Source organism: Pseudopodoces humilis, chromosome 9 (genome assembly GCF_049639895.1).
Source record: "Pseudopodoces humilis isolate 2021_Gansu_Grassland_sample_001 chromosome 9, ASM4963989v1, whole genome shotgun sequence".
In the NCBI taxonomy this organism is placed as follows: domain Eukaryota; kingdom Metazoa; phylum Chordata; class Aves; order Passeriformes; family Paridae; genus Pseudopodoces; species Pseudopodoces humilis.
This window is the reverse complement of record NC_142208.1, coordinates 2,982,165-3,009,440: the sequence shown is the minus strand read 5'-3', so window position 1 is coordinate 3,009,440 and position 27,276 is coordinate 2,982,165. Positions and strand designations below refer to the sequence as shown.

Genomic DNA, 27,276 nt, shown 5'->3' with positions numbered 1-27,276 from the left:
ACAGGATGATAATAAAAAAAAAAAATCAAATCCATTTACTTTCAGCTGGGAATTATCTAAGCAGTCTTAAAAAGCAAATCCTCTTGCTGGGGAAGAAGAAGCTATTGGACAATGGAAAATGCCAGGACTCACAACTGCCAGCCTGGACAGACATTTCCTGCAGGAAGAAATCCTCATCCATCAGATCTTTTACAATTTATGTGACTCTCATCTTCTCTAAAAATGGCCCTGACAAGCCATTCCTTTTTTAAACCCACACCAAGTTCTGCTGGGTTCAATAGGAACCACCAGAACTGCAAAAAACACCGTAAAACTGCTCACAGAAATAAAGAGACCCAGGATATATAAATGCTACTTAGGATTACACGTGCCACACTGACACCACCCATGGACAGAGCACACGTGAGGTTTGGGGCTTTTGTTTTATTCTGGGTGGTTTTTAATCAAATAAGTTGTGGCCATATTTCTTTTTGGGGTTTATTTTTCTTTTTTCTTTTTTTTTTTAGCTGAATTAGTTCTAGACTTCCTGGGCCTTTCCTCCCAGAAGTTCTAATAAAGCAAAGACTGAAAAGCTGAAACAAACAGTTTTATCCTTTTACTATTTTTAGAAGCCCATTTGAATTCTTATGTGCATATTTCAGTAACTAAAAGGGCAAGGGAGAGGGGAAAACATAATTTCTGATGTGTTCCAGCACTGCAAACAGAAGAATCTGAACTGGATACAAAGGAATAGGCAGGAGAGAAAAGGGAAGAAACTGGGACTGGGTAAAGGAGCAGGGAAAGAAGCAAAAGGGCAGATGAGAAGGCAGGAAAAACAACATTAAATACATGGCAATAAGGCAGGAGGAAAAGACAACAGAATACAGTAGAGGTAATTTACAAACAAACAAACAGATTTGCAAACAAAAAACGTTTAGGGAAAAGCAGTTTTCAAAAAGCAAGTGAAAGATGAATCCAGAGAAAACTGAACTAAACGAGGAAAACGCAGAACTGAGGTTTTCAGAGAGAGGCAGTCCAGAAGGAAGGCTCACATCTGAGATTAACAGACACTTCTGTGCATTCCCATGCCAGATGTTCTGTCTCCCTAAACTTAGAAGAAACAATGGGATGAATCCCTTTACTGAATTGGCAGGGTATTTTATTTTCGATTACGCGGTTTAAAAATTAACGTTGCCTTGGCCGGTGCTAAATGTCTGAAAGTCTCTTTAAAGATTTCCACTGCAACTGCTGAAAAGAATCATCCAGAGAGCTGCTGTTCTCCTCCTAAATATGCTCTCTGTGTTTTATTTACTCTTCTGAACTGCAGAACTGTAACAGATCTCACTACCAAAAGTACTTTTAAAAGTTGTTACATTCTGTAACTGAATGCTCAGCACCACCAGCAGCCCCAAGCAAGCTCAGAGCTCATTCCACCTTTTCAGAAAAGGCTGGTTATTCAGGCCCACCATGAGATGAGAGAGGCTAAAATACACTAAAAAAAAAAAAAAATAAATGCAGAAATTTTCAAGGCCAGCTCGGACGGGGCTTGGAGCAACTGGGTCTCATGGAAAGTGCCCCTGCCCCATGGCAGGGGGTTGGAGGGGGATGATTTTTAAGGTCCCTTCCAATCTAAACCACTCTGTGATTCCCTGATCCTATGAAATGGGCGAGGAGCTGCCAGTGGGTATTTCTAGTGGGTTCCTGCAGAGATTGGTAAGAAGTTTAAAAGAGTACAAACAATCTGATCGCTGAAAAGTAAACTGCAATGGAAACCTGCAAATGGCACAAAGTCTGCCTGAGCAGGCAGCCCTGCACAATCTGTACCTTCCATGCAGGAAGCTGGGGTAGCAAGGAGGAGGAGAGCTTAAATTTCTGTACAGAACTCGTCAGATGCATCCTGAAATGACAAATTCTGACCCTAAAAAGGAGCTGGAGGAAAACGCTGTCTGGGAGATGGGATAACTAAGGAGGCTCAGCACTCCTCTAGACAGAATTCCCATCTCTGAGAGGATCAGCCAGCCCCAGAAAAACACCTCAAGAGGCAGCAACTGGAAAGAAAAGTTTTCAAAAGCAGGTGGTTAACTAACAGCTGTTCCATCCTTGATGGTTTCTGCAAACCCTGAAGGAATTTCTCTGCTGAAGTGCCAGAGGGAACCTAGGTGTGCTCTACTGCCACCTGAGACCAGGCTCAACACAGGATGTGAAGGAAGGGATGGCCTGTGACAGGTCGGTGAAAATACACTGACTGAAGCATCTTTCAAACTTCAAACAAGTTGTGAGGCCCGTGCAAAGCCTCTCCTGTCGTGTCAGCAGCCTAGAGGGGCTCCAAAAGGGCTGGAAAAGGACTTTTCCCTTGGGTGTGGAGTGACAGGACAAGGGGCAATGGCATTAAGTGAAGAAGGGAAGATTAAAAGTGGATATTAGGTTTAGATATTAGGAAGTTCTTTACCCTGCAGGCATGGGGGGAGCACCCCCTCTCCTCCCCCTCCTGCAGCAGCCTGGATGTGAGCCAAGATCCAAACACAACTTCCCCAGTGACAGCCCTGGGTCTAAGGCAGAGCAGTGACACTCCCTCACCCCCTGACAGCAATTCTGCCTCTTCCTAGGGCAAAGTCACACCACAGTGACCCATCACTGATGCACACAGGGGCACACAGACAAAATCACAGCCCTGAGGGCCTGCCAGAGGGGCTGAGGCCAGGACATGGAGAGCTGGGGGCAGGACAGCCTGTGCAGGGGGCACTGGGGGCACTGGGAGCACTGGGGGCACTGGGGGCAGTGGGGGCACTGGGGGCACTGGGAGCACTGGGGGCACTGGGAGCACTGGGAGCCCTGGGAGCAGTGGGGGCACTGGGAGCACTGGGAGCACTGGGAGCACTGGGAGCACTGGGAGCACTGGGAGCCCTGGGAGCAGTGGGAGCACTGGGAGCCCTGGGAGCAGTGGGGGCACTGGGAGCACTGGGAGCACTGGGAGCACTGGGAGCACTGGGGGCACTGGGGGCACTGGGAGCACTGGGAGCACTGGGAGCACTGGGAGCACTGGGAGCACTGGGAGCACTGGGAGCACTGCCATCTGCTGCAGGAGAGCCGAATGCCAGCGCTGGGACACAGCAGAACCGATCCCCTCCCCATTCCCTTCCCACAGAAGATCGGGATGTGGGGCGGTGCTGGACTGGGCTGGGCCCCATGATCTCAGAGGGCTTTTCCAGTCTCGGTGACTCTGTGATGGTTTTGTTACATCAGCAGCACATGAACCTGCTGGAGAGAGTCCAGGGGAGGCACCAGGATGATCACAGGGATGGAGCAGCTCTGCTGGGAGGAAAGGCTGGGACAGCTGGGATTGTTCAGCCTGGAGAGGAGAAGCTTTGGGCTGACCTCACTGTGGCCTTCCAGGGCCTGGAGGAGCTACAGATGGGGAGACACTCTGTGCAAGGGATGGAGTGACAAGGGGGAATGAATTCCCAGTGCCAGAGGGCAGGGATAGATGGGATATTGGGAAGGAATTGTTCCCTGGGAGGGTGGGCAGGCCCTGGCACAGGGTGCCCAGAGCAGCTGTGGCTGCCCCTGGATCCCTGGAAGTGTCCAAGGCCAGGCTGGACTTTGGGGCTTGGAGCAGCCTGGGATAGTGGAAGGTGTCCCTGCCCATGGCAGGGGTGGAATGGGATGGGATTTAAGGTCCCTTCCAACCCAAACCGTTCCTTGATCACCAAACTTCAGCTTCTCCAGCTCCCAGGTCAGGCTTTGAAACTTAGTACGTTTGCCTTCTGATTTTTTTCATTTCTTTCAACTTCTCTCACTAGCATAGAAAATATAATATTTAATTTTCCAGACATGGTCAAAGCAGCTCAGAATTGAAGGTGACTCTTTAACTCTGGATTAAAAAAACCCAAACAAAACAAACCAAAACCAAATCCCCCAGATGCTACAGAATAAAACTGATACCACTGTAACCACATGAAAAATACTATCATGATAGCTGTAAAAACAGTATTTCTAGTTTTGAATAGTTGCATGATATAATCAAAGCTCTCTGACAAAAAACTGCCAGAGGGAAAAAAAAAAAAACAACTCTTGCAGCCCCACTCTCAATCACTGGGATTGGAAACTACTTATTTTCGACAAATCCCTTCATTCTGTGGAACTTGGGCTTGTCACAAAGGCAACAGAAACCCATTAAGTGAGTGGTCCAGGCTTCCAGGGTATTAGGTCTCTTCCCTGGATCAAGTTGTGTATGTCTAAATATAATCCAGAGTAAAGCAGCTAAATGTTATCACACTCATAGTAAGTAACAGCAGAGCTTTTCTACTTAAATAGCCAAGCCAAAATAGGAAACTTCTTCTGGAGGAATAAAAACACCAGGAAAACCTTGCTGTGTTTCAGAGCATGCTGCTGAAATCCTACTGGCACAGGTTCTGGTCCCACAGAAATCTCTGAACAAGCAGTTACTGAAGGGAAATTCGATTACAGCTCAGTCCCTTCTGCAGGGACTTTCTCACCTGACTAACCAGAAGCCAGAAAAAAAAATCCAAGAAAAAAAAAATAAACAAAAAACAAACAAAGAAAAAATCAAACAACACAACAAAACAAGGGAAACCTGTCCAGTTATCTAGAAAAAAAAATTCATTCCAAAAATCATGTCCTGGTGTGCTCTGTTAGTTCATACATAATGCACTTCCCTCATTAAAAGATGTTATTCTGACTTTTGCCTTTGGCTGAAAACGGAGCACAGCAGGACAAGTGTATCCTAAACATGTGGAGAAGCTGCAGTTTTGCTTGGCATTTACACTCTGTCCCTTCCTACACTTGTCCTGATTTACAGGAAGGTTATTAACAGGCAGGAGTTCTCTCTTCTGCTGTTTGAAATCCATCAAGCACTAAAGCCCCAGCCCTAAGTGAAGCTTTTTACTTTTCATCACACAGACTAAATAAGATACATCAGTATTCAAATTACATCAAATTACAGAACGACCATAATGGCTATTTCATGGTTAAAAATACCCTAAGCACTGCAGTCAACACCAGCCAATTCAACAGGCACTGTTTACAGAACTGCAAACTCTTCTTTTTATAAATAAAGATTTCATCTATATGATCAAAGAAAGATTTCTATGCAGCCACACTTTTTTTTTTAAAAAAAATAGCTTTTTAAGTTCAGAAAACACTTAAAGAATGAAGCTTTCCTAGTCCAAGTCCCAGCCTGCAGCAGATTTTACAGCTGAGTAATAAACCCTTTTAAAATATGGTTTATTATGGAAATACTGTCAGAGCCTTAATTAAAGTAGGCGCCACAACAGTGGAGCTGCTTACACAACAGATGGGCTCTGCAGAGCACACCAGGCACCCCCTGACCTGGGCATGGAGGGTTCTCCTCCCATCCCACCCTGTCCAGTGGCACCCTGGGAATGGGATCACATCCCTCTGGAACAGCACCTCGTGTCCCCAGTGGAGCTGTGAAACCTCTGACACGCCTCCTGCAACACCACGGAATTTAAAAAGGGGTCTTTAAAACAGAATTTAAGGCCTGAGATTTAATTCAGCTTTGGCTCAAATATGTGGCATAGATCATGAAGAGTTAAGATCTCATGTCAGCAGTATTTTGTAGTTTTCATTAAAAAATCCTGGCCTCACAGAAGTCAGTTTTGCCCACAGCTTCAGAGCCCAAGTTTTACCCAAAGTAAACTGGAGAATCACCTGCTCATTAGGAAAAAAACCAAAAAAAAAACAAGGAGGCTTTCAGAAAAATGATGCTTTATGACAAGAATTTGCTACATGCTGATAAAATGGGTGAAGACTGAGAGAGTCTGGTAAATGTGAAAACCACCTCAGCATCCTTCTATGGAAGAAATTCAGAATCTGTGTGCAAAACGCATTGAGGGCACCTACTGCAAGCAGGGAAGTTCCCAGAACAGAGAGCCTCCCGTCCTTCTGCAGCCTTCATTCCAGCGTGTGCACCATGTGTCTAGGTTTAATCCCACAGTTCCTTATCCCGAGGCAAACAGGATTCTTTCCCAGTCAATTATGTTAATTGCAAAAGAACTCGCCTGTCCCTGGGGAAACTGTGGGAAGATCCTGCAGGGCCACGCCAGGGATTCCAGCCACATCCTCGGTGTCACTGCAAACTCCAGGGGAAGGGGGGAGGAAAGGGGGCTCCAGGTTTAAGGAATGCTGGCTGTGCCAGGAGCCTGCTGTGAGGAAGAGGCTGAAGGTTCTTCAAACAGATGGTGCTTTCTTTGTGTTTTCATCTCCAGGGTACAACACAAGCACAAGTCTCCCCTTAATTTCTGCAAATGACCCCATTTACCAACTTCTTTTTGTACTTGGCCCTCCCCCCCAAAAAACCACCAGGAATGTGAAGGACAGCGGGTATAAAACGACAGGAGAAGCAGACATGTGAAGCACACCTTCATGTGATTTTAAATCCGTGATTAAAATGTGATTTCAATCTTTCACTGGTTTATCCAGTGAAAGAAATGCAGTGCAAGGAGCCCTGGGCAGGACACATGAGGAGTTTTGGAAACCACGCCTGCAGATGAAAAGCTCAGGCACTGTGCTCTGTCCAGCCCACGCAGAGGAGGCCAAGGAACAGCTTAATCCCACAGGGATTGCACAAGTCTGGGAAGCAAACATTTGACAGAGGACTTTTCACTCCGGCCGACGCAAGCCTAGCAAGACTACTGGCCAGCTAAACCCAGGCTTCTTTCAAGGCAGGATTTAAAGGGAGAGATAAATCTATCAAAGGCAAGGAATGGAAGACCTCTTGCCCTTCCCAAAAGCTGAAAAATCACAAGCCAGAGCAATCCCCACTAAAACGTACCAAGCATCCTTTGGCTCATCCATCACTGAAAGTGTTTATGCCAAGATTGGATGTTTCTTTCCAGATTGGCCCCAATTAAAACAGTCTTATGGCCTCCAGGGGACTGTTTTATCTGGTCAGGGCGGTCCCTCTGGGCTTTCTAATCTGTAATCTAATTTCCAATCGTGGAACAGCACTGCTATGTGCTCTCCTTGGTTCCATCCTTGGAAGTGTCATGCGGTGCAGGATGTGGTAAATAAAAGCACATAGCACTTATTTTTAAAGCTGGCTGGGCTGAGATAGGGAGGAAGGACTATTTGTGGGTGGTTTAAACGAATGTACTATATTTAATTCATGGCATTCATCAGATGACACAGCAAGAGGCACAGAACAAGGATCAAACAATTAAGATTTACTGAGAAAATGCAATAATTCTACTTGTTCGGGATGGCTAAGGACGGCCAGCTCCTCAGCCAGCCACGAGATTTTCATTTTCCATTCATCAGTTTCCCCCCAAAGCCTGGCAGTGAAATACATATTTATTCACATTGGGTTTGGTGACATCATATTTAAGAACATACCACATCTCCCCGTCCCGCTGACAGATCCTGGTGTGTAAAATGGGAACAGAACTGAAAAAAATAACCTTGTCTGAGCACGGGCTCTCAGCACTGAGCTGGTCCCAGCTTGCTTCCCATCACTTTGAATTCCTTCTGGATTTGCCAGAGTGGAGGTGGCCAAGTGACCCTTCTGCCTGCCCCACACTATCAGGCCACTCAAAAAGTTTGGTTAGATTTTTATGATAGAAATGAACACTAAATCTACCTGGCCCAAGAATGTTTTTGTTGTTTTTTTTTTTCTTTTCGTGACTGCCCTTTTCTCTCTGCAATTCTCCACACAATCAACAGACAAAAGAAGGTCTTGCATGTTTCCTTGAAAAGAATTCTGTAATTAGAAAGAAATTTGACTGATACAAAGTTAGCTCAGTGGAAAACTGCAAGAATGGTGAAATGACCAAAGTCACTTGTAAAAACAGACAAAACCAAACATTTGCTCATGTTTACCCAATGGGTCTCCCGTAGAAAAGAAACATTAATGAACATTTTAATAAGACATTTCACAGCCTAGATAAAAACCGTATTTAAAAAAAAAAAAAACCCAATTCCAAATCTCAGGCAATTTAGGAGTATAAAAAAAACCCACTGAGCAGTCTCCTACTTTTTTATATGATAAGCAAATATCTGTCTATTAAATATCAAGCGCCCAATTTTCATTCCACGGGAGCTGTAGGTATAATTACTCTCAGTTTTTCTGGAAGGCAGCACTGCAGGGCCAGACAGCCATTCTTTTAAACCACTGATGGCTGTGCTTCGTGAGCTTCTGAGCGGGAGCTCCTTTAAAAGGAACATGAAAGAACTAAACACACATAAAGAGGCATATTCACAGCCAGACAAACAATAAATAGCTCAACGAGGCCAGATTGTGATAGCACAGCGAAGACTTGTCTAGTGTGTTATTTAAAAGTTCAAAAAGTCACATACATTTTTAATAAACCAAAACCACACATTATGAGTTCATTACTGCTGAGTCTTCAGAGCAATAGCTTAGTGGACTGGAATAATAATCCAAGCTGGGGTTTATGACGTTCCATGTCTTTTTCTGCACGACAGATTGCAGCCTCACGCAGCCCTGTAACCCAGACAATTCCCACCCTTTGCTCGCTCAGCCTGGGATTCCCATGAACTGCAAACTTCCTCCACCGTAACCGAGAGGAACTAAATATATAAAAAAAAAAAAAAAAGTCATGCAAATCACTACCCAAAACACATATCTGCGCCTCAGAAAGAGAAAATGAAAATAAAAGCCCTACTGCCGGTCAAATTCTGCATCGTTCTCTTCTCCCGCTCCAGCCAGAAAGACAGAAATGGCCTGATTGCTTTGCTGGTGAAGTTGTGATGCATTTAACAAACTTCCACCGCCCCTGCCATGTCCCAAGGCCTGTGAGCTGTGCTCATGTTGAAAAACAAAGTCCACAGATTTGGGAAAAAAGCTCCTGAAAGCAGAGAGGTGCAAATGTAGCTGTTTAACCAAATTTAAATTAAAAACAAATTCAGTTTGTCGAGCGAGGGACGGAAGGAGGAATGGCAGCGTCACCCCAACCACATTTCCTCTGTGTGGGGAGCATGGAAATGTGAAATCCAGGCAGCCCATGGAGAAAATCTGGGTTATTTGCACCTCCAAAAACTGTGACTCAGCCCAGCCAGGGAGGGCCTGGCCCAGTGTTGTTTTCTGGGGTTTTTTTGAGGATTTGGGAAAGGCCCTGGAGGGGGATTCCACCATCCATCAGGCTGTGGTACACTGAGCAGCCCCCCAGGGGGAACTCAGCTGGTCACTGGGCCAGGGCTCGTTTTGTCCCTCTGTCCCAGAGTTCACCTTTCTGAGATATTTCAGAAAACCCCCAGGGCCCAATTTTATCTTCCTGGTGGTTACAAGGGTTAGAAAGATCAGCTACGCTGATGTAGTTACAAAAGAGCTTCCAAATTAAAGGGTTTAAACCCCCTAAGGGAAACAAAATAACTGAATTAATCTTATAATACCCTTCTGAGAAATACCCAGTGATGCACCTCTCCTACAGATCCAGGGAGAGCTGGGGGTGTTCACCTGGAGAGGGACTAAACCCCTGATTTTAAATTTTTTATGAAAATTTGCACTTGGGGCTTAAATTAGAGAAAAGAGTCACTCTGGCCCCTGACTTACAAATTGTACATTTACGTGAGGGATATCAGGAGCAAAATAGCCTCAACTATTTCATGTTTTCCTACCAACCAATAACATAAATTTGAACACTCAGAATCATTTAGGTTGGAAAAGGCCTCCAAAACAGAGTCCAACCTCTGACCGAGACCCCCACCTTGTCAGCTCACAGAATTCATTTCAAGGGGAGGAATTTAAGACACAGCTTTCAGAAAAAAAAAAAAAAAAAAGACTCCAAAACCCCAAAAACCTGACCAGCAGGAAGGTGATTCTACCTGGAACACCACAGGCTTTGCTGAACACTTCTTTGCATGCATTATCAACAAGTGAATCGATGATGGCATTATCAACAAGTGAAAAATAAGTGTAAGGCCTGCACTCCCAGATAATGTTTCTGCTGCTGCTGCTTCCAAGCTCGCATCAAGTTGTGCACACGTGATGGAGGGAACAGTGGGGCAGCTCAAAGTTCTCATTACTTGCCCAAACAGGCCTGTATTTAAAGGCTGCATGAATAAATCTGAATAAAGCTGATCTTTCTGCTGTTTGGCTGCTTCTGAAGTGAAACCTCTGTTCTGATGTGATCTGAACTACACCACTGGATTCACTCCAAAATTTCATGCATTCTCTTCAGAATTACCTAAAGTTGAAGCTTGCTACAGTCACATCTGGTTTAGCCCCCAGCTGTGCCTTACCAACTTGAATAAAGGGATGAAAACAAAGCCTCAGTGAAAACCAAAGCCACAGGTGGAGCTCACTTTCGAAATTCTGAGCTGGATTCTATCTGCTCATCATTCCTGTGCTTCCCAGCAAAAGTTTTCAGCACTGTTTATTGTAATGGTGTGGGTTTCAAGGCAGGACTCCACGTCAAATGGTCTGATGGGGATAAGCACTAGACAATTTATTACTTATCTAAACAGAAAAACTCAAAACAACATAACCAAATAAAGTCACCTCAGCTGAAAAAGAAAGAGAAAAAAAAAAAGTAGTATCAGTTCCCAACTCAAAACATGAAATTTTATAAAAGATCACTTCTAGAATGCTGCATATATTGGGATTGGCAGAATAAAAATTAGCAAAGAGCAGACAGACTTTGCCCTTGCTATTCCCCCCCAAATTATGAAAAGTAGCACAATGTAAATTAAAATCAGAGGAAACTTTGCAGAAGATGTTTTGGGGTTCTTGGGCATGAAGAGTCCTGAATAAACCAGGAGGAAAAAAAAAATAGAAAGAAAACCAGAAAATGTTTTTTGCACAGCTTCCAGGATGCTTAATCCCCCATGCTGGTTGTGCACAGGAACACACAAGATTCTCTTCACCCTCCTAAAAACACTTTTGAGGAAGTCACAAATCATAGAGCAAACGTCTCCAAACCTTGCACAAGATTTCTAATCCTAAAACAATCGATGACTCACGACTTGTAGCGTCGGTGAGTGAAACTGCTGACATCAAAACCAGTGCCAGGGGTGAGCTGGCATGATAATTATGCACACTCACTTTCAGCTAGCCAAATGCCTCCCAAAAATAGAACCAGAGATAGCAGGCCTAATTAGAAGTGTCTGAATTACCAGGATTCCTAGCTGGTTTTTTTTTTTTTAAAAAAAGAACATTATTGATGACAACTCAGCAGAAGGTTTCCATTCCACTACAAGTGGAATATTAAACTTCTAGTAAAATATTAAGAGTATTTAAACTGAAATTAAGGACTGGCCCCACACAAAAAAATTCCTTCTTGGCAGTTTTGTCTTTTGTTCAAGTGTGAAAGATTTACAACTCATTAATTAGCTTTTAGGAGGTGTTTTAGGTGCCCTGCAATGAATGCACACCTCACAAAGGATCATCCGCAAAGAGAGATACACACTGTAAATGGCACTGAGAGGTTCTGGAACACAACCCAGTGTTCCATTTGTAAAAGCATGCTGAAATTTAGGGCTGGCCGTTTGACACATCATCACACCCGTGCAGCACTGCTTGACTTCCTACACCACTAGAATACAACTGAGAAAATGCAGAATTGTGTGTGAAATCAGAGATGCATCCGGGAGGTCAACACACATCCAAACCAACTCCTCCAGCAAGAACCTCATCCTGTGCCCATGCCTTGCAGCTTCTGCATTAAAAACACTCAATTTACACAAAGCTGAATTTATTCTCCCTGATTTTCTTACATTCCCAGGGCTCCTGTTTCCAGAGGTTTCCACATCCCTCCTTTTATTACCCTTCTGACTTGAAATTGATTAACACAGAATTAACACGGGTGGCATTTCCACTGCTTTCTGCAGCATCTCAGGATAACCCAGGGTGAGCCACAGGCTCATCACCCCTCCAGTGCACAAAAAAAGGCAAAAACAAAACCACTTATTTGTGCACAATTCACCTCAGCCTCCCCAGCCCTGCAACCTCCAGTAAGCCACTTGATTTAATGCTTCCTTAGAGATCCCCAAGCCTAAAATACCTAAAATACACCACCTTTGAAAAAAGCAAAATCCCTCATAAAGCGCTAAAAACTCAGTCGAGGCACACCATTTGCACAGCCCCTGAAATGAACACTTTTACACAGCAAAATGAAGCATTTTTGGCACCAACTGTTCCCACAGAAAGGGAAGGCTCAATCCAGTTTTCCCAAACAGAGGAAGAAAAAAAAAAAATTAAAAAAAAATAAAAAGAAAAAAAATTAAAAAAAAAAAAGGCAGGGGAAAGACATTTTTAGATCATACAAAAATACAAAGAACTGATATAACCCACAAGGAAGTGTGGCTTGTGTGCACCACTATTAATCTATCTTGACTGAACAATATATATATATATATATATCTCTTTTTTTTTTAATTTCACTCTTCCGCCTCCACTTTTTGTTTGCTGTTGAGGACAGATAAGTGCTCCTGGCAGTATCTTGGCACAGGCATTTCACTGAACAGTAGCTATTGTAATTAGCAAAAAAAAATAATAAAAAAAAAATCTTAGTCCCTCAGGTTCTGAGAATTTCACTTTGGGACCATTAGACTGAAAGGTCTCTAATTCCAGGTTCATGCTGGAAAAACAACTTTTTGTGCAACAGCAATAAACCCTTCCTCTGTACAGAGTGCTAACCCAGTCAATGAGGGGGTTTAAAATTCTGATTAAACCCTGCAAGCTTCTGCCAATCCTGTGCTGTGAAGGCAAACATCAGCCAAGACAAAGAATCCCACTCCTGGATAGTCTTTTAGATCCTTTCCAACCCAAACCATCTCGTGGTTCTGTGATTTTACCAACATCAAGACGCTGGCAGCATCAAAATAACCCTGGAAAGGAGGGTGCTGTAACAAGTACCCAGTGATGAAGAACTCCCAGCACTGGGAATCTTGTGCAGAGGCTGAGATTAAGAAATGGATGGGGAGTTCTTGGTTTACCAATGTGGAAAACAAAAACAAACAAAAAAACGTCTGACACATTAGTTTTCACACAGAGAAATACAGAAGGGACTGGCTCATCCCAGTAAATATTCCAAATTACGGTGTGCACATTTTGTTTCTAAAGGGTTTTTTTCAAATCAGTTCACAGCTGTGTCATCTTTTGTACCAGCTTTGTCAGGGCTACTAAATTAGCTTTTTTTATTTACTCTGAAGTGTCTTTTTAGGGAAGATTTAGAACTGTGCCAAGAAATAAAAGTGCTAAATCTTCTCAGACGTGAAGGTATCTTAAATAACTGTGTGGCTGTGCCTTTGATCATTTCAGGGGATAAGCTTGGCAATGCTGCTGAGAGAAGTCATCCCCTCTATTAGTTCAGCAGATCCTGCACAGGAAAAACAGACACACTTTGAGGCTCACCAGCCTCCCCTGCCTTTATCAAGTCTGAAGTAGAAGCTGTAATTGGCAAACCAAGGACTAATTGAGAGCAATTGCTCCCACTGTAACTTGATTATGTTAATCAAGTAACAGTTTGGGGGGGAAAAATAAAAGGGAAAAAAGAAAAAAAAAAAAGAGATGGTTAACAGTAATTATCTTTCTCTTCTGCAAAGCTAATGCATGCATCATCTTCCTCTTTGCTAAAACCTTTTTACTACGCAGGCATCTGTTACTTTTCCTTTCCAACTGACTGAAATCCTGCCTGTGGAGGTGACATTCAGGTTTTGGAGGACACAGCCTCCGGGCTTTAATTTAGCTACTTGTTTTCCTGGGGGAGAGGGAAAAAAAAAATAATCAACTTTCTTTTTTTCTTGTCCCCACCTTCACTTGGATTTATTTATCCCCTTACTATTCCCAGCAGCTCTGCAAAACTCATTTCCTTCGTTTTCTTTGGCTTTCTGGGATAAAGAGGCAATTGCACCCTTCAAACCTCATCATGGTGGAACAACACAACTGAGGTAAAATCTAGTTATGATAAAAGAGTCAGTGGAAATTTGGCAATTAGCTCTGAGCAGGATGAGCTGCACAAACTGCCAGATCCAGGGTACCCTTTCTTTCCTGGTGATCAAACTGTGACAGCAGAGTTTTAAAAGTCAATTTATATATATATATATATTTTTAATACGCTTTTCCAGGATTCTTTTACCCCCACTTCATCAGGGTTCTGAGAAGGCTTTGCTGCATATTCATATAAATATCCAGCATGTACTGGCAAATCCTTCTGGGTTTTTTCAGATGCTCAAATTTTCCATCAATTTTAATAACGAGCATTTTTTCTGTTGACTGCTTCTCACTTCTTCCTTCTATTCCAGAATTCAGGGATTCCATATTTTATTTCCTCTTCCTATGTGGAGACTTTTTTTTTTCTTTTTTTAGAGTTTGCATGGATAGTTCCTGAATTTTATTGGAGGTTTGTTTTTTTGGGTTTTTTCATTTACCAAATTTCTCAAAAGATGATTTACCCAATCCCAGAAATTCATAGTAACTGAGTCAGTGTTGTCTCCTACCAATTTCACCTCAAACAACTGAAGGCACTCAATTTAAAATTAATTTTTGAGTAAAACAAACACCCAAAGTGCAGCTAAACATGTGCCAAACCTTGCAGTGCACTTTTCTGGTGAAGGATGTGCTCCAAATGACAGAGAGATAAGGAAGAGGCTCAAAATACCTTCCCACAGGAACAAAACCTTGCTTCTTTATTGCAGCCCATCTTCTCTTTTTGATTCAGAGAGCTTCAAGCAGCTTAGCCCATCAGTATTGTGAGCAATAATTCTAATTAAACCCCACCAATAATGTTGATGGGGGAAAAAACCCTCTCTAAGTGTAGGTTTTCCTAGAGCCAAACAAATAACATTACAGAGCTGCAAGCAGCCAGTGTAACAAAAGAAGGTGAGGTGCCAGAAGTTTCAAAAAGGAATTGATAAAGCCCTCAAGACCCCATTAAAATCTCCTCTGGGAATGATTTGCAATCTGCTCCACTCCATGCAGATGCTGGATTAAAGCATTTGAGCACAAACCTTAATCTGGGGAGCTGCTTCAGGATGGGTTTCCCTCCCCACCACTTCCAGGGATTCAGCCTCCAGGGAAGGGAGAAGGATTTGACAGGAATTTCACATGAAACCTGTGATCCACCTGCCCAAAGTTTGGGCTCTGCAGCTTGGAGGTGACACCCACAAGGCCCTTTTCCCCTTCTCTCACCCCCTTTTCTTACACTCTCTTCTAATCTGCTGTAATTACCACTAGGCAACACTCCCATCAATTTTTAGCAATATTGCCAAATATTCAAAAGGTATTTCCACAAGCTGGCTCCAGGCATATTATAGCATCCCTGTCACACTGCTTTTTCCATGGATCACATCCTGTTATCACCCTGATGGCTGCACCCCTCAACGAGCTGCCAGCTGCCCTGCAAAGCAGTCCAACAAGGGAACCTCAAAAATAACGATTTGTTATTGCTCATCCCCTTGGGAGATGCTGTGATCCAGCCTCGTGAAAGCTGAGCGTTGTCTTCCACTTCCCTCTTTCCCAAGGCGGCTTTAGGTGAAGGAGGCAGAACCTGCAGGCATGTGACAGTCAGTGTGATCCCTGAAACCACAGAACCACACCAGCAGGGCTCAGAAAATGCGTGCCTGCTAAGCCTCGCTGCAACCCTGGCCTGAAAAAAACCAGGAGAAAACAGAACAACCCCAATCCAACAACAACCAAAAAAAAATAAAAATAAATTAAAAAAATAAAAATTGAGGGAGAGAAGTGAGTACAGGGGAGAACTTCAAAGTCAAAACTGGAACTAGAGACAGAGCGTATCAACTCTTCTGTAGCTGTCTATTGTTCTGGAGTGTGACTCAGCAGAACAAAGGCTTTTGTCTTCATGGAGAAACAGAGTCCATATTGCACAGGATGTGGCAAAAATCCACTGTCTGGAATGTGACCGGAGCTCCATTTGCTTCCATGGGGAATTTCCCAGGCTTTAGAGAGACTGCAAATCACCACCCTGTTCCACATGAGCTGAAGAGAGCAGGGTAAGACTCTGGTTTTCCTGTACTGGATGGAAAAAAAAAAGAAATTTGCGGAGAAAATAGGTGAGTGTGAGACGGTCGTAGCTGAGAAAATTCACTTTTGCACTTGCATTGAATAAACCTGAAAATACCTGGATTTATAAACTGGAATACTCTGGGAAGGACACAGGTACATGACAAATCCTGTGTCTCCACCACGACCCACCACTCTGAAACTGTCACCATACAAAAGTCACCGGGTTTAAGACCAACATCTATATTTGAAATACTTGTACTTCCCTTTTTATATCAGTCCTGTCACATGCATAAATGCTAAAGGAGGCTGAAAGGGGAACATGAACAAACAGCTTTTAAACCATCAATTGTAAAAAAAAAAAAAGAGATGTTTTAGCAGAACCAAGAAATGCAGCACTTGGATGTGATCAGACCCAGAGGCTTATCAGCATTTTGAAGTTGAACATTTTGAAGTGGCAGAAAAAAAAAGACAGCAATAACTTCAATTCAAGGACAGATTTTTCTGTCCATGCACACACCACAATATCTGTGTAGGGACTGATTTCTCTCACTCTTCCTCTCCAAGCATTCCCATGCCATCATCAGTGAATTTTCTGATGAAAATACAGCACTATTCTACACCCCAAAATCACCTGCTAGCACGCAAAGCAGCGTGCTCAAGAGGTGTATGTTTTTTTCTACCACACAAAAGTTAATTTCCTTTGGTTTAATGAAGTCATGTTTGTCCTCAGTTTGATAGAATAAGTCTCCACCTCCTTCCATGCACTTTTCCTGTTTTTATTAAAATCCTGAGAGCAGTTTTCCTTGCAGAGTGGGTGAGTGGGAGTGTGGAGCACAAGTAAGCCCTGTCTCTGTACGTCACGGTTGTGAAACACATTCTAAATAAAACCATATGCTCTTAGAAGGAAAGTTTCATCTCTCTCCCCTTTTGCTGCCTGCTCAGGTTGGCCTCAGTGAAGGACTGAGGGAATGCAAACATATTTATAGAAAGGTTTGATGAGAAACTGATAAAAAACACACTCATTTCTTCATTCATTCTGCTGGCTGAATGTACAAGGCACTTAATTTGAAGGAGAATTTTATGATTTGGCTTCTTCTCTTGCATTCTCCCTTGGAACAGTTGTGAATTGGTGTCAACTGGTACCTGTGATGTTTTAGTGTCTGACACTTCAATGATTTTCAGAGCAGATACCTCAGGATGATGGGGAGGAAACAAACAAAAAAATCACTAATCCACTGTTCTAGCAAAAAAACCCTTAATAACAGGTTTATTCTAGAGCTGGTTAGAAAGTTCTGTAGTTTGTCCTCACATTTAAAACTTTCATGATGCCCTGTGTGGCTCTCAGCTACGAAACCTAACAAGCCACTCTGTTAAATCTTTGTAACATTTTGCAAAATGTGACATGCCACGGCAATAACTGAACCCATGTTCTGCTTTTTCCTTCCCTATTTTCCGTCAAAATACGTGCCTTGGTGACAGAGGGAGGCTGATACAGGAGCGTGGGGAGCAAAGATAAACCACCTCATTTCTCCCTCGTATCAGGACTTCTTTTGGTGATCAAAAACATGCCAAAGGGGAAGTGGCATAACTTTTTTCTCTGTATGATATTTAATTTCCCGTTCTGGGTTATGCAATGGTCGCTCCCACGAGCAGTGTTCTTCCCATGGCCTGCACTAGGTATTTTGGGCACATCTAAAGCCCACTGTGTGTTACCTTTTGTTTTTTTCTCCTATCCTGTGGCCTCCCAGCTGTTGTTCAGGTTGCTCTCAAGAAAAAGGGCGAACCCAAAAGCAACGCTTCCCAGTGCTGCAGTTGCGTAATCGCGGGAAAAGGAATATTGGGAAAGCAAGCCAGCGAGTCTGAAGGGTCAGGTTATTCAGGAGTCCTCATCAAACCTTCCTCAGGGTTTATCTGTGGGGTCAGCACCGACTCCCAGGCTGAGACACTGATAAAGGGAAGGTAAATTTCCCCTTCACAAGCCGAAGCTGCGCTGTCGTGCAAACCACAGCCACGCTACAGAGTTCTGACAGCTGAATGTTGTTAAATGACTACATTTCCATTAGTAATAGGGATTTTTGCTTGTTTTTCAAGCAGCTTCCTCGCCTGGTATTCACATCTACCTAAGACATAATCACTAACAGAGATGGCTAAAATAATAAAGTAAAATTAAAAGCTGTGTACATTTGTAATGCTTCGCCCACAATCAGTTTCATGTGGCTTCGACTGGATCACACGTTCTGGGTGTCTTCTCTGGTTTATTTCTTTTGTTTTATCACACATTCTTTCATTTTGAGTCCTGTCTCTCCTGTCACGACTTTCCAAAGGATTTAGACACGCAGCCAAGCATGCGGAGCACATGTTCTGGAAGCACAGATAAATTAAACAAGCTGTACCTGATTGCAACTGGCCCCTCCTCTGCCATAATTTTGCCAACTTTCATAAACTGGACACACAATCAAGCGTACAACTTAAAAAAACCTGGTTCTCCAGTCTCCTTTTTTTAGCTTGTGAGGAGGGAAGCCACGGTGAACAAATCCTAATGCTCAAAATGTGACACAGTGGAGGGGGAAAATAAAAACATGATTCCTAGAAAGTTATTGACAGATCAGCTGCAACCTACCAGAGGCTGAAAAAAGATACCAGATGGAATAAAAAATCCTTGCTATTAGTACATCATACCAAATGCTGTATTCTGAAGCCAAACTCTGCCCTCCTCCTGCTGCAAGGAACTGTTTCTTAGAAAGTTGCTTTTATTGATGGTGACTATTGACTCTAATAGCTAAATGTGACAAAGAGAAAACAAAAAAAACAACAACAACAACAAAAAAAACCACCAATCAAAACCAAAGCAGGAATACTGATGTCATAAAACACTGTCCACACTTATCTGCCTTGCAAATCCCATTAAGATAAAAAAAAGCACACAGGTACTCATTTAAAATTGAACCTCAAACCCCCACAAATTGTTATTAATACCAAGTACCATGACATTTGACTTCACAGTAAAATACAAGAGATAACACACACACCAAAAAAAAAAAAAAAATACAGTAAAATACAAGAGATAGTAATAAAAAAAAAATAGTGGAGAGATAGGATTTATGGCTGAAGGCAATGTGACAGAAAAGAAACAGAAAATTATTTAAAATACATCAAATAAGAACATTTCCTATAGACACACACAGATCAGCAGCACAATTCCACTGCCAGAAGATTTATGCAGGCTTAAGAAACACAAAGCCAAACCCCTTAAAATCAGTATTGATGTAAACCTGAAAATCCCACTCAGACTGCTTCCAACACTACCACATGTTTTTGAGCACTTCTGAGACACGAAAGCCAAACCTCTTCCCAAAACTGCTCACAAGGAACTGTCAGACCCTTTCCCTGTGGGATTACTGAGGCATTTTACCACCTCCTGGGTGTCTTAAAAAAAAAAAAAAAAATTAAAAAAAATTATGTGTTACATTTCTTTTCCAAATACCTGCTGGTGTTTCAGTGCCTGAAGCAGCAAACACGGCGTCGTGACTGTCACCAACAGGCAGGGGGAGAGCTGGGAAAAATCACACGGAATTCTGAACCAAGGGGCAAAAAACTTGGAGGAGTTAAGTTTAAAAAGCCTGCCACAACGATGACCTCTGCCAGTATTTTAAGCAGCACACAAATTGAGATTAGGATGCCTTCCTGGAAGCATTCTGACAGCACCACAGATATGTAATTTATTAGTTCACCTCTTCCCAAGTGTGCAGATGCTAACGGAGACAGGATCCAGCAGCACCAGCACGAGGCAAGACAGACTTACACTGACATCTAAAGGTACCATTTACCGTCTGATGCCTTACAAAATGTCTGCAAAGGACCAGCACCTTGTAAAAAAGCTAACAAGACACAAGAAATGTCAGTATTTCATTCTTAATGAGTGTCCAAGGCCAGGCTGGACTGGGCTTGGAGCACCCTGGGATAGTGGAAGGAATTCCCCTTGCCATGGAAGCTTTAAGGTTCCCTCCCAAAGCATTCTAGGATCGTCTGCACATAAACACCAATTCTGAGGCAAATTTCCCTTGTTTAAATAAGAATTATGTGGCATTTTCTTCCAACTAGAAAACTAAGCTTTTGCTAAATTCTTTGGGAAAATGACGCATTTTTCCATGGAGTTGGGCACAAATCCTAGCTTGAAAACAAGCGGTCATTTCAAAGTTAACATTTTTTCCTGCTTTTATGTTGGTTTTGAGCGTGATTTCCATTAGAAAATGTGAATGCTGGTTTTGCAACCAAGCATGGCTTAAATGAGAATATATGAAAAGGTTTCTCATCGGTGTTCCTGAACACACCTCCTACCGTGCCGGAGAGAAACGGGCATGGAAACAGACAGAAAATCTATTTCTTTTGTGCTTTACAAACCCAAACACCACCTTGTTGTTCTGTTTGCCTGTGAGACACTCAAACCACTTGCTGCCTGCACACAGTTCACTGAGTAAAATTTATTTTCCTGAGTCTCCATAGGCATCCACCCCGTTCTCCCTAACTTATGAATGCAGTGGGAAGAGAGCAGTAAATCCTTCTTTATGGAGAGGTGTGCACTCACACGCATCTTGGCAGAGCTGCATTTTTAAAGGATGGCTTTGGGAATAGAATTGGAGGCTACTGGTGCCTCAGGACTGACTCTGGAAAGCCTGATCTGCATATCCCTTGCTCATAAATCAAGTGAAGAGATAGCTTTAATCCATTTCAGTAAGGCAGTGGGTTCTTTACACTTTAAATAAATTTTGGCAGCAGAGTCCACTGCTACAACAGGAGGTGCTTCATCAGCTAAGTCAATAAAGGTGACCAGTCACAGCCTCATTTCTCACCCAGCCTATCCCATTTCCTAAATTACAGCAGCCCTTGAAGAGAGTTTATCAGGGCTCTCTCTTTTTTAAAGAACAGTTGCAGTGTTTTGAGTATCTCTGACAAAGTGAGTAGAGGAGGGAATTAAAACCCTGAGGAAGAGCAAGGCAATCAGCAGTAAACTCAGGCTTCCAAGGCAGCACAGGTAAATCCAAAACCATCTATAACATCTTACCTGATGGCTCAGGGAAAGGAGCAGAACTTGATTTCTACAAAAGGTGGCTGAAGGTAAATTATTCCTAAGGCTTCTTTAATCCAAGACCATACCAACGCTCTTGGAAATTATGAAGCCACGTGGGGAAAGCTGACAGCAGGCTCCATGCAAAATTTAGGTTTGACTCAACAGAGCCAAAACCTCGTTAGGTTTAAAATTAGCATTTTTTCCTCCCTGCTCTAATCCAGATGTGGACCACAAAAATAACTGAAAAGTTCGCAGACGTGTCCGTGGGAGGTAAAGATAATCTTTGTGAAGAATGGTCTCAATTACAGTGATGGGAGTGGCCAGCAACTATTAAAATATCCTGCAGAAATCCACAAAACCCCCTCCAGTCCAGAGGCACTGCCTAAACTACGAGAACACATTTAAAAAACACTGTCCATTGAAGGCTTTTGTCTGCCTACTTGATTGCAGCACTAAAAAATAAATAAATCCCAAAGCAAGCAATTAAATGTAAAGACTGCTTACAAAGCTGCACCAGACTTTTCAAGGGTTTTCACATCTATAAAAGCCATAGTTTGAGTGGCAGCTTTCACATCAAAAAGAAGGCTGTAAAGTCCAAATCAGCCTGTGGTCACCTTTGCACATTTTTCTCTCTCAGGTGTGCCCAGAAGGTTTGGTAACAGGAAAGGAGGCAGAGCTTTTCCAAACACGTTTTTCCAAAAAAAACCCAAATACCTGAGGGAAAAGCTTGCAACAAAAAAAAAAAAAAAAAAGGATTTTATTCAAAGGTAGAGGTGACACGTAACATTATCACTGTTTCCCAAAACCAACCATCAAAACTATTTTAGATTCAGGATTAGAAAATTCAAGGCTGGTAAAAACGCTCTAACTGGACTTCCTGAAGAATAAGACCTTATAGCACATCCCAGCTTCCTACATCACAGAAACCACCAGCTCATTAAACACATGTCCCACAAGACACAAATAAAGAAGTTTCAGAATTGCTCAGTTTGGTCTCATTTTTTGGCAAGGAACTATTTTATTTTTTTTTTTCCCTCCTTTTAGGCTCATGGCAAAAAGCAGCTTTGGAAAGATTTCTCCATCTGAACGTAACCCTTGGAGAGAACCAAAGACTGGGAAAAGCTGAGAGGGATCTGTGTTTATTGTTGGGATAAACAAACTTCAGAGCATTTATTTGTTCTCTTCCAAGTATGTCCTGTGTTCAAATACCACCACCTTTATTATCTAGAAAACAAACCAAAAAAAACACACTTTGTGCACATGGGCTCAGGTTCAGCTGATCCAATATGTCTGTGGTCCCATTCTCTATTTTGGGTACTGGAATGACACAAAAAGAGCTAAAGAAGCATTAGATAAAGGTCTGTGACCGAGTGCCCTGGTGCTGAAGGACCCTGCCAAACCAGCACAGGCTGCAACAGCAGGAAGAGAAGCACGTCCAGGTTCAAGGAATTACAAACAGCCACGTCAGGCAGACTTAAAAGTGTCAGCACACCAAAGCAGCCCTGCCTTACACGTCAGAGATAACTTTCTTTTCAAACCAGCTCAGCTAAATCAGCACAGTCTGCCACCAGTTTAATGTGCAGGTGCTCTGAAATCCCTCCTGGGGCTGCACAGGAAACCTAAGCTTAGGACTCAAACCGCAGAATCACGAGCATTCCGAGGGCTCAGCCACTCGCCCGGCCCCTGAGCTGCTCCCCTACCCTTGCTGGAAGAGCAGAATGTGCCAGCAAGTCTGTGGGCCACATGGTGAACTGAGGATCACACCACTCAGCCTGCTAAAAATAACTCCCCCACCCTTTTTTGGGGGGGGGGAGAAAGGGCAGGGAGGGGGGCCGTGTGTCTGTGGTGCCACAGACAGCTGTGCTGCTGCAGCTGGAGCTGGGGCAGCTGCAGGAGCAGGGACTGCTGCAGGAAATGCTTTGGCCACGTCTCCAGGCACTAAAAGGTGATGCTGTGACAGAGCAGGACTCACCCTCTCTGCAGGGTTAATTTTTTAGAGCTGGCACCCTGGTCTGGCCAAAGGATGGGCTCCCCTGGAGTGGGAAGCAAGCTCGAAGACAAGGAGATGCATATTTGCTCTTTCAGCAAATTGCATCTGGCCTTTTTCCTTCTGTTTTAACCTGAGATCTGTCAAATAAGAGTTTCAGCTTTCCACCCAAGGCAGGCAGGCAGGCAGCCTCATCTGAACAGCACCAAAATGCAAAGCAGCCCTTTACCTAACAGAGATTCGATTTCACTCTCCTTTCCAGGCCTCTCGTGCTCACACACGTGGGGTTTAACCCCCACACTTCCCAGATGGGGAGGGTCACCGGGATCAGCATTTGACACGTTCCCAATGTGCTCAATGACTGCAGAATAAGCCCCTTATAAGCACTGTAGATATTTAAAAGAACCAAAAAACGACCTCAAAACAGACTGAGTCAAACACACACTGAAGAATACACACGGCCTACTTTCATTTTTATTTTTTTTTCTCCTGATGTGCAATTCCAGCTCTGGCAGCCTTTATTTTTAGAAGTGCTCCCTCAGAGAGGCTATAGCCAAGCTGCAGCAGGCAGCGAGCATGGAGGAGATCTGCCTGCTTTGAAGGCTGCCAGAGAGGTTCTGGTGGCAGCTGCTCCTCCTCAGACACTCCCCTGCTCCCCAGATGTGCAGTCCCACCTCCTCCCCCCTGCCTCCCTCACAGCTGTCAGACCACTACACGGGCAAATCCAAAAACAACCTCCCAAAGGAGGCCCACAGAGATGACCCGAGGGATGGAGCAGCTCTGCTGGGAGGAAAGGCTGGGATTGTTCAGCCTGGAGAGGAGAAGCTTTGGGGAGACCTCACTGTGACCTTCCAGGGCCTGGAGGAGCCAACGAAAAAGATGGAGACTCTTTACAAGGGCCTGGAGTGCCAGGACAAGGGGGAATGGCTTCAAACTGGAAGAATGTAGGGTTAGATGGGATATTGGGAAGGAATTGTTCCCTGGGAGGGTGGGCAGGCCCTGGCACAGGGTGCCCAGAGAAGCTGTGGCTGCCCCTGGAAGTGTCCAAGGCCAAGACAGGCAGGAGGTTTCCTGCAGAGGGATGCTCCACGTCCTGCTGCAGCACCGGGATGCTCTCCAGCCAGATGAGTGACAGGTTTGAAAAGGAGCACAACCGAGAACTCCTCGTGTTTCCAGAAAGCCCAAATATTTCCACATTGTGGCCTCAGCTCCCTGATAAGCAACTAACAAATCAGTGTACATGTTTACACTGGACATTTCAGATCTGTTAGGTAATGAGAGCTCCAAGCTGGATAAGCCCTGCTTAGATTGCTTGGAACTGGAACCGCAGAATTCCGAATTTATCGTTGTGCTATCCAAAAATAAACACATTCACTCAGCAAGGACTTGTGAGTCGTGAAAAATTATCAGAGTTGTGCTTTACTAACTCACATTATAAAGCCTTCCCACGCAAATACAGCCCTGTTTCACTTGTATCTTCTCATCAGCTTGTATTATTTAAAACATGTGGGACATTCACACAGATGGAAAAAAAAAAAAGAAAAATAGGTCAGGCTCAAAACAAAAGCCAAGCCACCCTGTTTTATTAGCAGCTTAAACATGCAGAACTGCAATTTGAAATTCCAAGGAAAGCAATGTAATGAAAACATTCTGAACACACAAATAAAATAAAAAACTACTGCAAATCGCTGCAACCTTAAATTGCCATGTTGCCAAATGCCTGAAACTAAAAAACAGAGCTGATAAGAAGGCTTCTCCAACTGATCTGAAAATGCATGGAAAGAACTGCATTGCCCAGGGATCCTATGGAGTCTGGGATATAAATCTAGGATTCTTCTAACATCAGCAGCCTGTATAACAGTCCAGCACCTGTGAAATACTACTGGGCAATGAACATTTGCAAAATCTTGTCCTTTCATTAGCAAAGATCCTACTTTCAAGTAAATTGATTCCTTTCCTTGAACTGACATTACAGACCACAGAAACGTTTATTCATATCCCTTTTATCTTCTGCACAACCCCAATATTTACTACTGGAATATGTAAAGCCCAAAGCAGTGTAAATTCAATTTATTTATTCATGCTGAATGTCCCAAACATCATTCGATTGCTGCCACCTATTGTTGTTCCAAACATGCTGCAAGGAGTTAACCCTTTATCCAGCAGCTACTGGAAATCATGCTGGAAGCACTTCTGGCTCTGCTGCTGCTAAATATGCAACTGCTGCATCTATTTGGGTGTGATAATTGTAGAAAGAATGAATAAAGTTTGGAAACTAAGGCTCATTTTATATATATATATATATATATATATACACACACACTATTTATTACATTATTTATTTTATATCTATTTTTAAAAACTGGGTATGTTTACACACTAACATCTCCATTAATCTAAGACTTGGCTTTTCTCTCACAAGAGAAGCAAATCTGGAACACTCATTTCTCACACAGCCCATATAAAATGGTAATTTTAGGTTGCCAAAGGCCACTTAATTCTGTCTCCTCCTAAATGCACACAATGCTTCACAATGACATCATGTTCAGGCTCATCTAAGAGGTTAAAGGACACAAAAACCATCCAGTCTGGTTTAGTCTGCTGAGTTTAAGTATTAAAACAGCAACTTTGCCACTGAATGTGAAATTTAAGAGGTTATTTCAAAATATTAACTTTCCAAATATTGTGTAAGTAAGTGAAAACCGTTTTCAAAAAAACGTGGGGGGCAAAAGACCTCCTCCCTCAAACAGGAAAATGGTGAATTCTTGGAGGGGTAAACTCCCACCTCTGGCAAGTCATTTGAACTCTCCAACTCAGGCTCTTTTACACACAAATATCAAAGGCTAATTCCAACCCTCACTAATGGATCAAAGCATCCCTTACTCCACCCAGTTGTTCTTTTGCTCCTTCTCCTCTCCTGCAGCCTTTATGCACACATTAATGCTAGCAATATCTCATCACAAGCCAATAAAAACTTCATCTGGCTTTGAACTGGGAGTAAATTATAGCCCAGTGGCTCAAGAGGGCCCTGGCACAGCTCCCCAGCCAAGCACTTCAACCCCTGGCAAAACTGCCCCAAAAAGGCATTCCAGGGAGCAGCCTCAGAGGGGGCAAGTGAAGGGAGACCACGGGGGATATGGGAGAGGTTTAAACCCATAAATGCCTCTGGTGGAGAAGCTGCCAAAGCAGGGATGTTACACCGCAGCAGAAAAGGCTACAGAGCAGAACCGTACAGGAACAGCCCAAACTCACTCCTTTAACACCCCTCATCCCAAACCACAACAGCAGCTGGGATTAACACTGCCCAGGCACATCTTTCACTTTGCTCCAGAGTCCTTCTTCTATCTAATAAGGGCCTTCCAGACCAGCAGGGAAGGCAGCTGTATTCCCAAATCCTGCCCCCTTCCCTTTAAGCCGCTCGCCCGCCGTGGCGGAGCGGCCACACCTGACCCTTGCTGGCCACACAGGAGGAAACCCTCCCCTTCCTCCAGCTCTGCACAGCTCCTGTTCCATCCCACAGCAGCAACAGGAGCCCTCTCATCCACAGTGACAGCCAGAGGGAAGTTTCCAACAGGCAGCAGGAACCTCCCCTTCCAGGAGCAGCTGGAATCACTACCGGGAATGGGCAAATATGGCTCCTGTTAGAAACGCCGGATTTTGCCCCTGGATTTGGGGGACCAGAGCATGCAAATGACTGAAAAGTGTCAGTGTGGAGGGGAGGGAACACCTATTCCTTTCAGCAGCTGTCATGAAATTGCATCTTAAATCCCAAGAGAGGTGAATCCAGGAAAAGTTCCCTTCTCTGCCAGCAAAACTCAGCTCTCTGACGTGCAACCAAAACAACGCTGATGTTGTTTAGACACACAGCGATGCACCTGACCCTCTGGAAATCTGAAACAGATCTGAAACTGCACCCTGTTCAGGCTCTGAAACACCCTCCTCATCTATTCTTCCCCTTAGCCTAAATAAACAAGAGTGAAGACAGCCATGGCTCCAATGCCAAGGAACTCTGGGGCAGGGAGAGTCAGTGCTGCTGCCTGAGGTGCAGAATGAACAGCTGGATGGACATCTGGAAGCTGGTCCCACACAGGGAACAGGCAGAGAGGGAAAGAGAAACAGGAAGAAGGGGAGGAGAAGACAAAAGTTGCTGGATTCAGATAAAAGTCAATCCTGCACTTACACAGAATCTGAAGAGAGGATGTTGTGGGAAGCATCTGACAGCTTCAGCTCCCCCAAGAGCAAGTGAAAGGAACTGTTCACCTTAATTACACCTTCTGAAGG

General features: G+C 43.6%; 1 protein-coding gene across 5 annotated transcripts in view; it reads right to left on the bottom strand.

The window, feature by feature from the left end:
* Window positions 1-27,276, bottom strand: part of RNLS (renalase, FAD dependent amine oxidase) — a 52,497-nt gene that overhangs the window by 22,366 nt on the left and 2,855 nt on the right. The window lies entirely within an intron of this gene.